This window comes from Eleutherodactylus coqui, chromosome 10 (genome assembly GCF_035609145.1).
Source record: "Eleutherodactylus coqui strain aEleCoq1 chromosome 10, aEleCoq1.hap1, whole genome shotgun sequence".
NCBI lineage: Eukaryota > Metazoa > Chordata > Amphibia > Anura > Eleutherodactylidae > Eleutherodactylus > Eleutherodactylus coqui.
Window position 1 is genome coordinate 55468640 of NC_089846.1, and position 13527 is coordinate 55482166.

At 46.2% G+C, this 13527-nt stretch overlaps 1 long non-coding RNA gene across 1 annotated transcript in view; it reads right to left on the reverse strand.

The window, feature by feature from the left end:
* Positions 1-315: 315 nt before the first annotated feature.
* LOC136579747 (uncharacterized) overlaps positions 316-13527 on the reverse strand; it is a 30966-nt gene continuing 17754 nt past the window's right edge. Inside the window, exon 3 of the long non-coding RNA XR_010786907.1 lies at positions 316-2050. This is a non-coding gene — a long non-coding RNA (uncharacterized lncRNA). The remainder of the gene's footprint in view (positions 2051-13527) is intronic.

Below are 13527 nucleotides of genomic sequence, written 5' to 3' on the forward strand. Positions count from 1 at the left end.
ATTACCTGGTTCCATCCCCATGGCGGCGCTCGGGTGTTGGCCACCAATCACAATAACAATTAGGAGGTAAGGAAAATACACATGCATTATCTAGTGACATATACAGTCTTCATTATACATCGCCTTTATCCCAATTGGATGTTTAACATTTGCAGAGTCATTCTATTGGATACAGTCATAAATTCAGGTGTCAACAATTGAAGCTTACTTGTAAAATGATGCCAACACAGCGCACATTTGGTAAATGTTATTTAATAACTATTTTGCATAATATGTCTTACAAGCAGAAAAATGCAAAGTATGAAAATTGCACATTTTTTTACATTTTCTGTAAATTCAGGATTTTTTTTTATAAACAAGCACAAAACATAATTCACTAAAACTTACCACTAATAGAAAGTTCAATGTGTCACGTAAAAACAATCTGAGAATGACTTGGATGAGTAAAAACATTCCAAAGTTACTACCACATAAAGTGACACATCTCAGAATTAAAAAAACTGAGTTGTGTCCACGAGGCCAAAACCGTCTGTGAACCCAAGGGGTTAAAATAAATTGCTGCATACCGAAATGTTTTATTTATTTTTTAGAGAAAGGCATCACAAATGTTACTTCAGCCAATAAGCCATTATTATTATAATGTTCACAATCTCATTTACTTTATCTAACTTTCTGTTTATCCATACATTCCCTATCAGAGCTGAACATTGCTTGTGTCTATACCTTCATATACACAAAGTAGCCATGTTATTAGAAAGACTCATCTAGTAGAGTGTTAACCCTTTCCAATCCACTGTCTGACGTCTAAAGACATTATGATTTAAATCTGTACAGCTCTGATGTTGGAAGACGTCTGTCGGGGTTCTCTTACTGTATATTGCCAGCCTCTCTGCTGTTGGAGTCTACCCAATGTGTCACCTCATGCAGTACTAGCTTTAGCCAGCAGATAGTGCCGTTGTATAACGGCAGAAAAAGAGTAAGCCCCCTAGGAAAATCAGGATACAAATTGGATGGGAAAGGGTTAAACTTCTTTTGGTCTTCCAAACCGTTGTGGCATTGATTCTGCTAGGTGTTGAAACTGTTCTGCAGAAATATTGGCCCCTGCGGACAGGAAGCTTCAGATGGAGGTTCTGATCAGCTGACAGGAAGGTATCATCGATTCATGCTGCTTGCACCAAAGTCTGACCTTCCCAGCAGCATGGTGCAACAGAAATCTGAATTCATCTGAACAGGCGATGTGATACAATTTTTGCACTCTTTTGCTAAGTTGTCCATGCAAACACATTAGTTGTGGCACCAACATTGTGTTCAGATGGAATTTGCTTCATTGTACGCCGCATCTTGGTCAGAACGATTCTCAACATTCTAACCCCTTTAGTCGATGAGTTCTTTACATCCACTGGATCCCCTTTTGCTGGATGTTTCTCCTCGATCCCACCATTTCCAGTATACGCTCCACACTTACACAAGCAACCCCCACAAGGTTGGCAGTTTTTGAAGTACTAGGTAGTCTAGTACAGATGACCATGTCTTGCTTGAAGTCACTCAGATCGCTCAATTTTTCCCATTCTGTTGTGTATCCATACTATAATTGATTCACGGAAAACTTACTGACTTGATTTTATGTTGGTCCTTGAAGACACATGTCTAATTTCCATACAGGAAAGCTGCAATCGTGAAAGAAGCAAGTGTCTGTAATAAGTGGCCACATCACCATTATAAGGGTGCTATTACACAGAGCGAAACGCAGGCGGAGCTACACTGATTGCGGCTGGCACCTGGCCTCATCAGTTCAGTCACTATGACAAGTGCCAGCCACAATTAGCATTTCACCACCAGTGTTTTGCAAGGGAGTAAAGCTGATCACAAAACAGTGGTTACTCAATAGAGAGATCAGTTCTCAAACAACTTATCACAACTCCTCCAAGCATAAAAATGCAGGATCCCCAGGCAAGTCCATAGCCCCAGCTGAAGTGCGAAGAGGAGGGGAGAAACCTTGCTGCCAGAAACTTTAGTGAAAATAGTAGAAGAGCGCTGATCTGCAATAAGACTAAAGGAAGAAAAAGACGTAATAGTTAAAAGCAAACTTGCAGGGTTTATTTAATGAATGCATAGGTCTTAACTAAATCATGCAAAAAAAGTACATCAAAAATACTCATTAAGCAAAGAAATAAAACAAATAGCAATTATTGTACAAATTACATCACTCCAATGAAAGCCTTAGAGGGAATCTGACAAGTTAAACATGGTACCCTATCTGCAGGCATGATGTTATAGAGCAGGGGGAGCTGAGCAGATTGATATATAGTTTTATGGGGAAAGATTTAGAAGAACTTGTAGTTTATTCATTTATATCCCTGTGCATCATATTCAGTCTAGTGGGGAGATCCTATTCAGGCATTGACTGCCTTGCTATCAGTCACTAAGTAGAACCGCCCACTGGACTCCTAAGCATTGTAAGTGCTGGGATTTAAATGAATCAAAGGCAAGTTATACTGAATCTTCTCCCACAAAGCTGTATAGCAATCTACTTAGGTCCTCAGCTTCTCCTGCTCTGTAACATACCACCTGGGGATCAGATACTGTGTTCAGTGTGATAGGTTTCTTTCAGGGACTGCCGTTAAATAGTAATAGCAGAAATTATCTTGCGTATTAGGTGACTTTCACATGACACTTTTATCTCCAGGGCTGCTTCCATCTCAGTTTTTCCTCTTCTATGCAGAAAAGTGAACAGGCACAGAAGCCTGGATGGAACAATAGGGGGGAATTTACTCCAACTCTAGGCTTAATATAATTTCCTCCGGCGCACAATGCACCTCAGAACAAGCCCTGCCCACTTTTTTCAAAAGTGGTGAGTGAGGCCGCAGCAAAAAACCTAAAAGTCGCAACATTTTTGCACAAATCCCCATTTGCACAAAAATTAGATTTTTTTTACGCCAGAAACTGGCATAAAAGCCTTTGTGTATGACCGCAATTGTGTTTAATGTGTGATTTTTTTATTTATTTATTTATTTATTTTTTTCACATGGTTTCTGTCCTTGCCAGTCTAGTCTTTTTAGCTGAATAAAAAAGCACCATCCTCAACATATTAAAGGGCCACTCCAGTGAAAACACACTTTCCATCCCTGCACCTCTCACCGGAATGCTATCTGGATATCTACTATGTTAATGGCACACACTTCCATGCAGTGCCACTTCCTGTATAAGACTTTGTTTAGTTTAGTTTCCAACCCGCTTTCTCTTCCTCTATGCTGTGCTAGCCATCACATGATACATCAGTACAGTAACACATGTGTAGCTAGAGCGTCCAATGTAAATATAATTAACCTCTATAATTACCTAAATAAACTAAAGACCATAAGTATACAGTCAGGGAGTATTAACTGTGATCTTCTTTATAAGTCATGTGACCATCAGCAATAACTCTAATAATAGTTTCTATCTTCCCCTGTGAAGAACCTGTGCGGGTCAGTCCATGCAGTTTCATCATACATGACGTTCTAGTGACTAAAATAGTGACTTCTTGAGAACACAGAGAGACAAGTAGTTCTCAAACTTTCCTAATGTGATCACATGACCCACCTGAAGAGAAGGACTCCATGAATTTTCAAATAGAAGGGCATAACTAAGCAAGAAAATACTAGCTGACTTCTACAGGGTGGAGCGCGGTAATTTGCTAATTTGGGAGTGAAATAAAAAAATAATGAACTTGTAAAAACTTTATTTTATATTTTATTTACATTGAACAGTAGTGGAATTTACAAATTATTTGGTTTTAAATATTGTATCTGGCAAATGTTGACCTTCGCTATCCACACACTGCTGCATACGTTTTCTGAAGTTCTCATGCACTCTTTCAAGCATGTCGACTGGTATTCTGGCAATCTCAGCGTCAATATTGTTCCTTAGGTCTTCCAGGGTGTTGGGACGGTTGCAATACACCTTAGACTTCAGGTAACCCCAAAGGAAAAAAAATCGCATGTGGCTAAGTCTGGTGAGCGTGCCGGCCAGTTAAGATCACCCCTCAGAGAGATAAGCCGTTCAGGAAACGTTTGCCTCAAAAAATTCATGGTAACTCTCGCTGTGTGTGCAGTGGCACCATCTTGTGGAAACCATGTATCCTCTAATTGCATTGCCTCGAGTGCTGGCTGGAAAAAATCCTGCAGCATAGTTAAGTAACGTTCGGAATTCACAGTTGCCGGAAAAAAGTAAGGGCCAATGATGCCTACTGGTGATAAGGCGCACCACACAGTGACGCGGTCCGAATGCAGAGGTCTCTGGTGAACTTCTCTGGGGTTTGTATCGCTCCAGTACCGCATGTTTTGTTTGTTTACACACCCACTGAGGTGAAAATGTGCCCCATCAGAAAAGAACACAATTGCGTCACGAGGTATGGTTGCAAGCATGTCTTCACAAGATGTTCGTCGTGTAACATAATCCCGTGCTGACAATTGTTGGACCACGCACATTGTATACGGGTGAAAATTCAGTTCACTATGAAGAATCCGGTGGAGAGAACGTCTTGAAATTCCACTACTGTTCAATGTAAATAAAATATAAAATGAAGTTTTTACAAGTTCATTATTTTTTTATTTCACTCCCAAATTAGCAAATTACCGCGCTCCACCCTGTATATACTGAGCGACTAGTTAAATAATGAAGGAAAGCAAATTTCATTGGAGTGGCCTTTAAACTCTATGGAGCATATTGATTATTGTTTGTACGCCAGAAAGTCATCATTTTAATGCATATGCCAAAATTTCAACTTTTTAAATTTTGATTGCGCCCCATAACTTTTTTAAAAAGTGTGCAGATGTGTGTGATCACATGCAGCCCCTCAAATTTATTAAGTGTACACCTAACATCGGTGTACCTTACGGCTAAAACTCACGCCAGCTAGCCTAGGTTTCAGTCTACATACGGAGGTGCCGCCAAAAGCAACAAATATAGTAACAGGTTTTCATGTCTTTAACTACCAGTCATTTTTCGAGTTTTTGTTTTTTTCATCTCTGACTTCCAAAAGCCATAATGTTTTTATTTTCCCATCGATATATCCCTATGATGGCTTGTTTTTTACAGGATGAGTTATATTTTTTAATGGTACCCTATAATGTAAATGATAATGAATTAGAAAACTCATCAAAAAATTTTAAGTGGGGTGAAATGAAAAACAATGCACATTAGTTATTTTCGGGGGGTGGGAAAGGCCCGTGTCTCATTCATGGTGCAATAAAGCTAACATGTTAACTTCATTCTACGGGTCAGTACCATTATGGCGATACTATGTTTTTTTTTACTACTTTAAATGGGTACTCTCAGGATAGGTCATTAAAGGTTTATCAGCGGGGATCTGCCACTCAGCGGATCCTTTGGTCCATGGTCAGTGCAGTAGGGTCGAACGTCATGATCGGGGTCAGAGCCAGAAGTGTCATAGAAAGGTTTCTCTCCTATTGAAATCAAATAGAGCAATGTCCTCTATTACACTTCCAGCTCTGCATTGGGGTCGGAGCCGGAAGTGTAATAGAAGGCACAACTCCCATTGATTTCAATGGGAGCGAAGCCTTTCTATTATACTTCCAATTCCGACACCAATAATGACATTTAACCCTTCTGCACTGACACCAGGCCAAAGGATTGGCAGGGATCCTGAGCAGCAGATACCTGCCAATCAACTATTGATGACCTATTCTGAGGACAGGTCATCAATAGTAAACGTCTGGAAAACCCTTTGAAAAAATACGAAAAACCCTTTTATTAAAATGAAAAATGTTTTTTGTAGTCATATTCAGAGCCTCATACATTTTTTTCTCTTGATGGGTGTGTGTGAGGAATAATTTATTGTTAGCCAAGCGGTAGTTTTTAATGCTACCATTTTTGGGCACAAATTAGGATAATTTTTTATTCAATTTTTGGAGGGACGGGGTGACCAGAAAGCCACAATTATGGTCTTATCTCTTTATCAGTTCTTTTTTTCTTACAGCATTCACAATATGAAATAAGTAATGCAATACTTAGATATTCGGGGCTTTTGCAGAATCAGCAATGCCATTTATGCTTTTTTTATTGTTTCAATTCTTTTGGGGAAAAAATAGGGAAAGGGATTTTTTCTTAATTCTGTATATTTTTAAAAATGTTATTTCGTTTAAATTCTACAATTTTTTTGGTCCCAGGAAGGGACTTGAACTTGCGAACATTTGATCGTTTCTACAATATACTGTAATATTTCAGCATTGCAGTAGATTGATTTCTTATGTTCACATATTAAGCCCTGGGCTTAACCAGGCAGGGCTTAATATGGTTAAATACATGGTCGCATTACGTGCCTTTAAGTAGGCACAGGGCTACAATGCAAACGGAGAGCACCCCACGATCACAAAACAGGGGCAGATTGTGACTCAAGGGTGGACACCCCCTTTCGGCTAACAGTTTATATGCTACTGTCAGGGATGACCGCACATATAAGTTGTCAAACGGACATGAATCGATTGCGGATGTTTGCAGCAGGTGTCAGCTATCAGAAACAGCTGGCATCCACTTCATACCCACCTGGCACCTCTTTGACATACATGTACATTACAGAGGAGGAAGTGGTTAGTACATTTGTTTCACTGATGCTGGTTCATAGTTTAATTAGACCAGTGTATAAAACGCCGGTCTAAGTAACCATGCCTCTATGGTTTCATCCAGGTTTCTGTCCCTATGCAGTTTTCTGCAATGAAGATGGAATTCTGAGACGGAACCTGAGCTAGAGGTTCATATGTCATGTGAAATTAGTCTTATGTTTTAATAAAGTAATTTTTTTATTCTTTTTAAAAGTACTTAAAAGTAGCCGTCTGGCTAGAAATTCACTAGAGATGAGCGAACGTACTCGTCCGAGCTTGATACTCGTTCGAGTATTAGCGTGTTCAAGATGCTCGCTACTCGAGACGAGTACCACGCGATCTTGGAGTTACTTTCACTTTCATCTCTGAGACGTTAGCACGCTTTTCTGGCCAATAGAAAGACAGGGAAGGCATTACAACTTCCCCCTGCGACGTTCAAGCCCTATACCACCCCCCTGCAGTGAGTGGCTGGGGAGATCAGGTGTCACCCGAGTATAAAAATCGGCCCCTCCCGCGGCTCGCCACAGATACGTTCTGACAGAGATCAGGGAAAGTGCTGTCTTGCTGGAGTTGCTATAGGGAGAGTGTTAGGAGTTATTTTAGGCTTCAAGAACCCCAACGGTCCTTCTTAGGGCCACATCTAACCGTGTGCAGTAGTGTGGAGGCTGCTTTTTGCAGTGTTGCACATTTTTTTTTTGTGTGCACACGTTCCCAAAACGAAAAAGAGCCCCGGCGCTCGCGGATTCCCAGGATATTAACGGACCCAAATGTCCATATAATATAATTATATTTTTATTATAAACGTTAACTACGCGTTTCGGCGGACTAAGCCGCCCTCTTCAAGCATAACATAGATACTTAACACACATACATTTATACAATTTACACAATTGTATAAATGTATGTGTGTTAAGTATCTATGTTATGCTTGAAGAGGGCGGCTTAGTCCGCCGAAACGCGTAGTTAACGTTTATAATAAAAATATAATTATATTATATGGACATTTGGGTCCGTTAATATCCTGGGAATCCGCGAGCGCTGGGGCTCTTTTTCGTTTTGGGAACGTGTGCATGCAAACAGCCGGAATTGGGCTGTCTCCCCGAAGATCGCTCTCCGGTGAACACCGGATAGGAAACCGCAGGATAACAATACAAGTGAACAAGGACATAGGTGCCGGTGGATCCTCTGGGCAGTGGATCACACCGAGCACCAGGTGAGTGCTTTCAGTATCCAGCTGAAAACTTGATTTTACTTTGACTGAGTAGGCGCTGATCTTGTTTTGTTTTATTTTTTTTTTTTTTGTATATCGGCCGTGCAGAGCATTGCGTCCTGCAGTAATTTTACATTGTCCAGGGCCAGTAGTGGTGAGGCAGGGACAGAAGACATATTTAGTGTATATAGGCAGTGGGCCTTTCCAAAAACATTTGGGGAAAAAAATCTATTTGGGCTGCCTGTGACCGTCCTCAGTGTACTGGGTCTCTGCTGGGGGTAGTTGTCCTAATTCATACGCAGCCAGCTAAGTGTTACAGCAGGCTTGCGCAAAATTCTTTCCTGTCTCTGTGTTGCCTGTTACATCACCGCTGTATTCCTGTCCACAGTGAAACAGTCTGCAGTAATTTTACATTGTCCAGGGCCAGTAGTGGTGAGGCAGGGACAGAAGACATATTTAGTGTAAATAGGCAGTGGGCCTTTCCAAAAAAATTTGGGAAAAAAAATCTATTTGGGCTGCCTGTGACCGTCCTCAGTGTACTGGGTCTCTGCTGGGGGTAGTTGCCCTAATTCATACGCAGCCAGCTAAGTGTTACAGCAGGCTTGCGCAAAATTCTTTCCTGGCTCTGCTGTGCGTTCCGTAAGCAAAGTCAGCCTCCAACCACAGGCCCATAAGCGGCACATTTAATTACAGCGTTCTGTTTCTGCACTACTGGTAATACACCATGCTGAGGGGTAGGGGTAGGGGTAGGCCTGGAGGACGTGGACGCGGCCGAGGACGCGGAGGCCCAAGTCAGGGTGTGGGCACAGGCCGAGCTCCTGATCCAGGTGTATCGCAGCCGACTGCTGCGGGATTAGGAGAGAGGCACGTTTCTGGCGTCCCCACATTCATCTCACAATTAATGGGTCCACGCGGTAGACCTTTATTAGAAAATGAGCAGTGTGAGCAGGTCCTGTCGTGGATGGCAGAAAGTGCATCCAGCAATCTATCGACCACCCAGAGTTCTGCGCCGTCCACTGCTGCAACTCTGAATCCTCTGGCTGCTGCTCCTCCTTCCTCCCAGCCTCCTCACTCCATTACAATGACACATTCTGAGGAGCAGGCAGACTCCCAGGAACAGTTCTCGGGCCCCTGCCCAGAATGAGCAGCAATTGTTACGAATCCTCTCCCACTGGAGGAGTTTGTCGTGACCAATGCCCAACCTTTGGAAAGTTCCTGGGGTCCGGGGGATGAGGCTGGGGACTTCCGGCAACTGTCTCAAGAGCTTTCAGTGGGTGAGGAGGACGATGACGATGAGACACAGTTGTCTATCAGTGAGGTAGTAGTAAGGGCAGTAAGTCCGAGGGAGGAGCGCACAGAGGATTCGGAGGAAGAGCAGCAGGACGATGAGGTGACTGACCCCACCTGGTTTGCTACGCCTACTGAGGACAGGTCTTCAGAGGGGGAGGCAAGGGCAGCAGCAGGGCAGGTTGGAAGAGGCAGTGCGGTGGCCAGGGGTAGAGGCAGGGCCAGACCGAATAATCCACCAACTGTTTCCCAAAGCGCCCCCTCGCGCCATGCCACCCTGCAGAGGCCGAGGTGCTCAAAGGTCTGGCAGTTTTTCACTGAGAGTGCAGACGACCGACGAACTGTGGTGTGCAACCTGTGTCGCGCCAAGATCAGCCGGGGAGCCACCACCAACAGCCTCACCACCACCAGCATGCGCAGACATATGATGGCCAAGCACCCCACAAGGTGGGACGAAGGCCGTTCACCGCCTCCGGTTTACACCGCTGCCTCTCCCCCTGTGCCCCAACCTGCCACTGAGATCCAACTCCCCTCTCAGGACACAGGCACTACCGTCTCTTGGCCTGCACCCACACCCTCACCTCCGCTGTCCTCGGCCCCATCCACCAATGTATGTCAGCGCACCGTCCAGCCGTCGCTAGCGCAAGTGTTGGAGTGCAAGCGCAAGTACGCCGCCACGCACCCGCACGTTCAAGCATTAAACGTGCACATAGCCAAATTTATCAGCCTGGAGATGCTGCCGTATAGGGTTGTGGAAACGGAGGCTTTCAAAGGTATGATGGCGGCGGCGGCCCTGCGCTACTCAGTTCCCAGTCGCCACTACTTTTCCCGATGTGCCGTCCCAGCCCTGCACGACCACGTCTCCCGCAACATTGTAAGCGCCCTCACCAACGCGGTTACTGCCAAGGTCCACTTAACAACGGACACGTGGACAAGCACAGGCGGGCAGGGCCACTATATCTCCCTGACGGCACATTGGGTGAATTTAGTGGAGGCTGGGACAGAGTCAGAGCCTGGGACTGCTCACGTCCTACCCACCCCCAGAATTGCGGGCCCCAGCTCGGTGGTGGTATCTGCGGCGGTGTATGCTTCCTCCACTAAACCACCCTCCTCCTCCTCCTCTGTCTCGCAATCAAGTTGTGTCAGCAGCAGCACGTCGGCAGCAGTCGGTGTCGCGCGGCATGGCAGCACAGTGGTGGGCAAGCGTCAGCAGGCCGTGCTGAAACTACTCAGCTTAGGAGATAAGAGGCACATGGCCCACGAACTGCTGCAGGGTCTGACAGAGCAGACCGACCCCTGGCTTGCGCCGCTGAGCCTCCAACCGGGCATGGTTGTGTGTGACAAAGGCCGTAACCTGGTGGCGGCTCTGCAGCTTGGCAGCCTCACGCACGTGCCATGCCTGGCCCACGTCTTTAATTTGGTGGTTCAGCACTTTCTGAAAAGCTACCCACACTTGTCAGACCTGCTCGGAAAGGTGCGCCGGCTCTGCGCACATTTCCGCAAGTCCCACACGGACGCTGCCACCCTGCGTACCCTGCAACATCGGTTTAATCTGCCAGTGCACCGACTGCTGTGCGACGTGCCCACACGGTGGAACTCTACGCTCCACATGTTGGCCAGGCTCTATGAGCAGCATAGAGCTATAGTGGAATACCAACTCCAACATGGGCGGCGCAGTGGGAGTCAGCCTCCTCAATTCTTTACAGAAGAGTGGGCCTGGTTGGCAGACATCTGCCAGGTCCTTGGAAACTTTGAGGAGTCTACCCAGATGGTGAGCGGGGATGCTGCAATCATTAGCGTCACCATTCCTCTGCTATGCCTCTTGAGAAGTTCCCTGCAAAGCATAAAGGCAGACGCTTTGCGCTCGGAAACAGAGCCAGGGGAAGACAGTATGTCGCTGGATAGTCAAAGCACCCTCCTGTCTATATCTCAGCGCGTTGAGGAGGAGGAGGAGCATGAGGAGGATGAGGAGGAGGGGGAAGAGACAGCTTGGCCCACTGCTGAGGGTACCCATGCTGCTTGCCTGTCATCCTTTCAGCGTGTATGGCCTGAGGAGGAGGAGGAGGAGGATCCTGAAAGTGATCTTCCTAGTGAGGACAGCCAGGTGTTGCGTACAGGTACCCTGGCACACATGGCGGACTTCATGTTAGGATGCCTTTCTCGTGACCCTCACGTTACACGCATTCTGGCCACTACGGATTACTGGGTGTACACACTGCTCGACCCACGGTATAAGGAGAACCTTTCCACTCTGATACCCGAAGAGGAAAGGGGTTCGAGAGTGATGCTATACCACAGGACCCTGGCGGACAAGCTGATGGTAAAATTCCCATCCGACAGCGCTAGTGGCAGAAGGCGCAGTTCCGAGGGCCAGGTAGCAGGGGAGCCGCGGAGATCAGGCAGCATGTACAGCACAGGCAGGGGAACACTCTCTAAGGCCTTTGACAGCTTTCTGGCTCCCCAGCAAGACTGTGTCACCGCTCCCCAGTCAAGGCTGAGTCGGCGGGAGCACTGTAAAAGGATGGTGAGGGAGTACGTAGCCGATCGCACGACCGTCCTCTGTGACGCCTCTGCCCCCTACAACTACTGGGTGTCGAAGCTGGACACGTGGCCTTAACTCGTGCTGTATGCCCTGGAGGTGCTCGCTTGTCCTGCGGCTAGCGTCTTGTCAGAGAGGGTGTTTAGTGCGGCTGGGGGAATCATCACAGATAAGCGTACCCGCCTGTCAACCGACAGTGCCGACTGGCTTACACTCATCAAGATGAACAAAGCCTGGATTTCCCCAGACTTCTCTTCTCCACCAGCGGACAGCAGCAATACCTAAGCAATACGTAGGCTGCACCCGCGGATGGAAGCATCGTTCTCTATCACCATCAAAAACGGGGACATTTTTGCTTCATCAATCTGTGTATAATATTCATCCTCCTCCTCCTGCTCCTCCTCCTGAAACCTCACGTAATCACGCCGAACGTGCAATTTTTCTTAGGCCCACAAGGCTCAGTCATATAATTTTTCTAAACAATTTTTATACGTTTCAATGATCATTAAAGCGTTGAAACTTGCACCTGAACCAATTTTTATTTTAACTGGGCTGCCTCCAGGCCTAGTTACAAATTTAAGCCACATTAACCAAAGCGATTAATGGGTTTCACCTGCCCTCTTGGTTGGGCATGGGCAATTTTTCTGAGGTACATTAGTACTGTTGGTACACCAATTTTTGGGGGCCCTCGCCTACAGTGTAATCCAATTAATTTTTGGCCCACCTGCATTAAAGCTGACGTTACCTCAGCTGTGCTGGGCACTGCAATGGGATATATTTATGTACCGCCGGTGGGTTCCAGGGAGCCACCCATGCTGTGGGTGCACACGGAATTCCCATTGTGGAGTTGTACCTGCCTGTGACTATTTATAAAAAACCGCGGTCTGACTGGGGCATGCAGACACGAATAGTGTGTGGCACATAGGTTCCCCATTGCTATGCCCACGTGTGCAGCTCCTGATGGCAATGGCACAGGATTATATTTCTCATTGCTTCTGTACAGCATTGTGGGCTATCGCCCCGCCCCTTTTAAAGAGGGTCGCTGCCTAGCCGTGCCAACCCTCTGCAGTGTGTGCCTGCGGTTCCTCCTCATGGCAGACGCACTTATAAATAGACATGAGGGTGGTGTGGCATGAGGGCAGCTGAAGGCTGCGCAGGGACACTTTGGTGTGCGCTGTGGACACTGCGTCGTGCGGGGTGGGGGGGGGTTGGCAGCATGTAACCCAGGAGACGTGGCAGCGGAGTGTCATGCAGGCAGTGATTGTGCTTTGTTGGAGGTAGTGTGGTGCTTAGCTAAGGTATGCATTGCTAATGAGGGCTTTTCAGAAGTAAAAGTTGTTGGGGGGGGGGCCCACTCTTGCCGCTATTGTGGCTTAATAGTGGGACCTGGGAACTTGAGATGCAGCCCAACATGTAGCCCCTCGCCTGCCCTATCCGTTGCTGTGTCGTTCCCATCACTTTCTTGAATTGCCCAGATTTTCACAAATGGAAACCTTAGCGAGCATCGGCGATATACAAAAATGCTCCAGTCGCCCATTGACTTCAATGGGGTTCGTTACTCGAAACGAACCCTCGAGCATCGCGATAATTTCGTCCCGAGTAACGAGCACCCGAGCATTTTGGTGTTCGCTCATCTCTAAAATTCACTTTTAAAATTTAGGTGAAATCACTTAAATCAATAAATCAAGCAGTTACTTGCCGTCCTCAAACCTGTCGATCCAGCAATGGAGCACTGCAGTTCTCCCAGTCTCTGTTGACAGAGGAAGTCAGATGACCCCTGCCTGCCAATCAGAGTGCCCAGGATATGAGCGCTGATGCCAGGAGGATAGCGGGCCTCTGATTGGCAGACAACGGTCACCTGACTTCCACTGTCAAAAACAGTTTTCAAG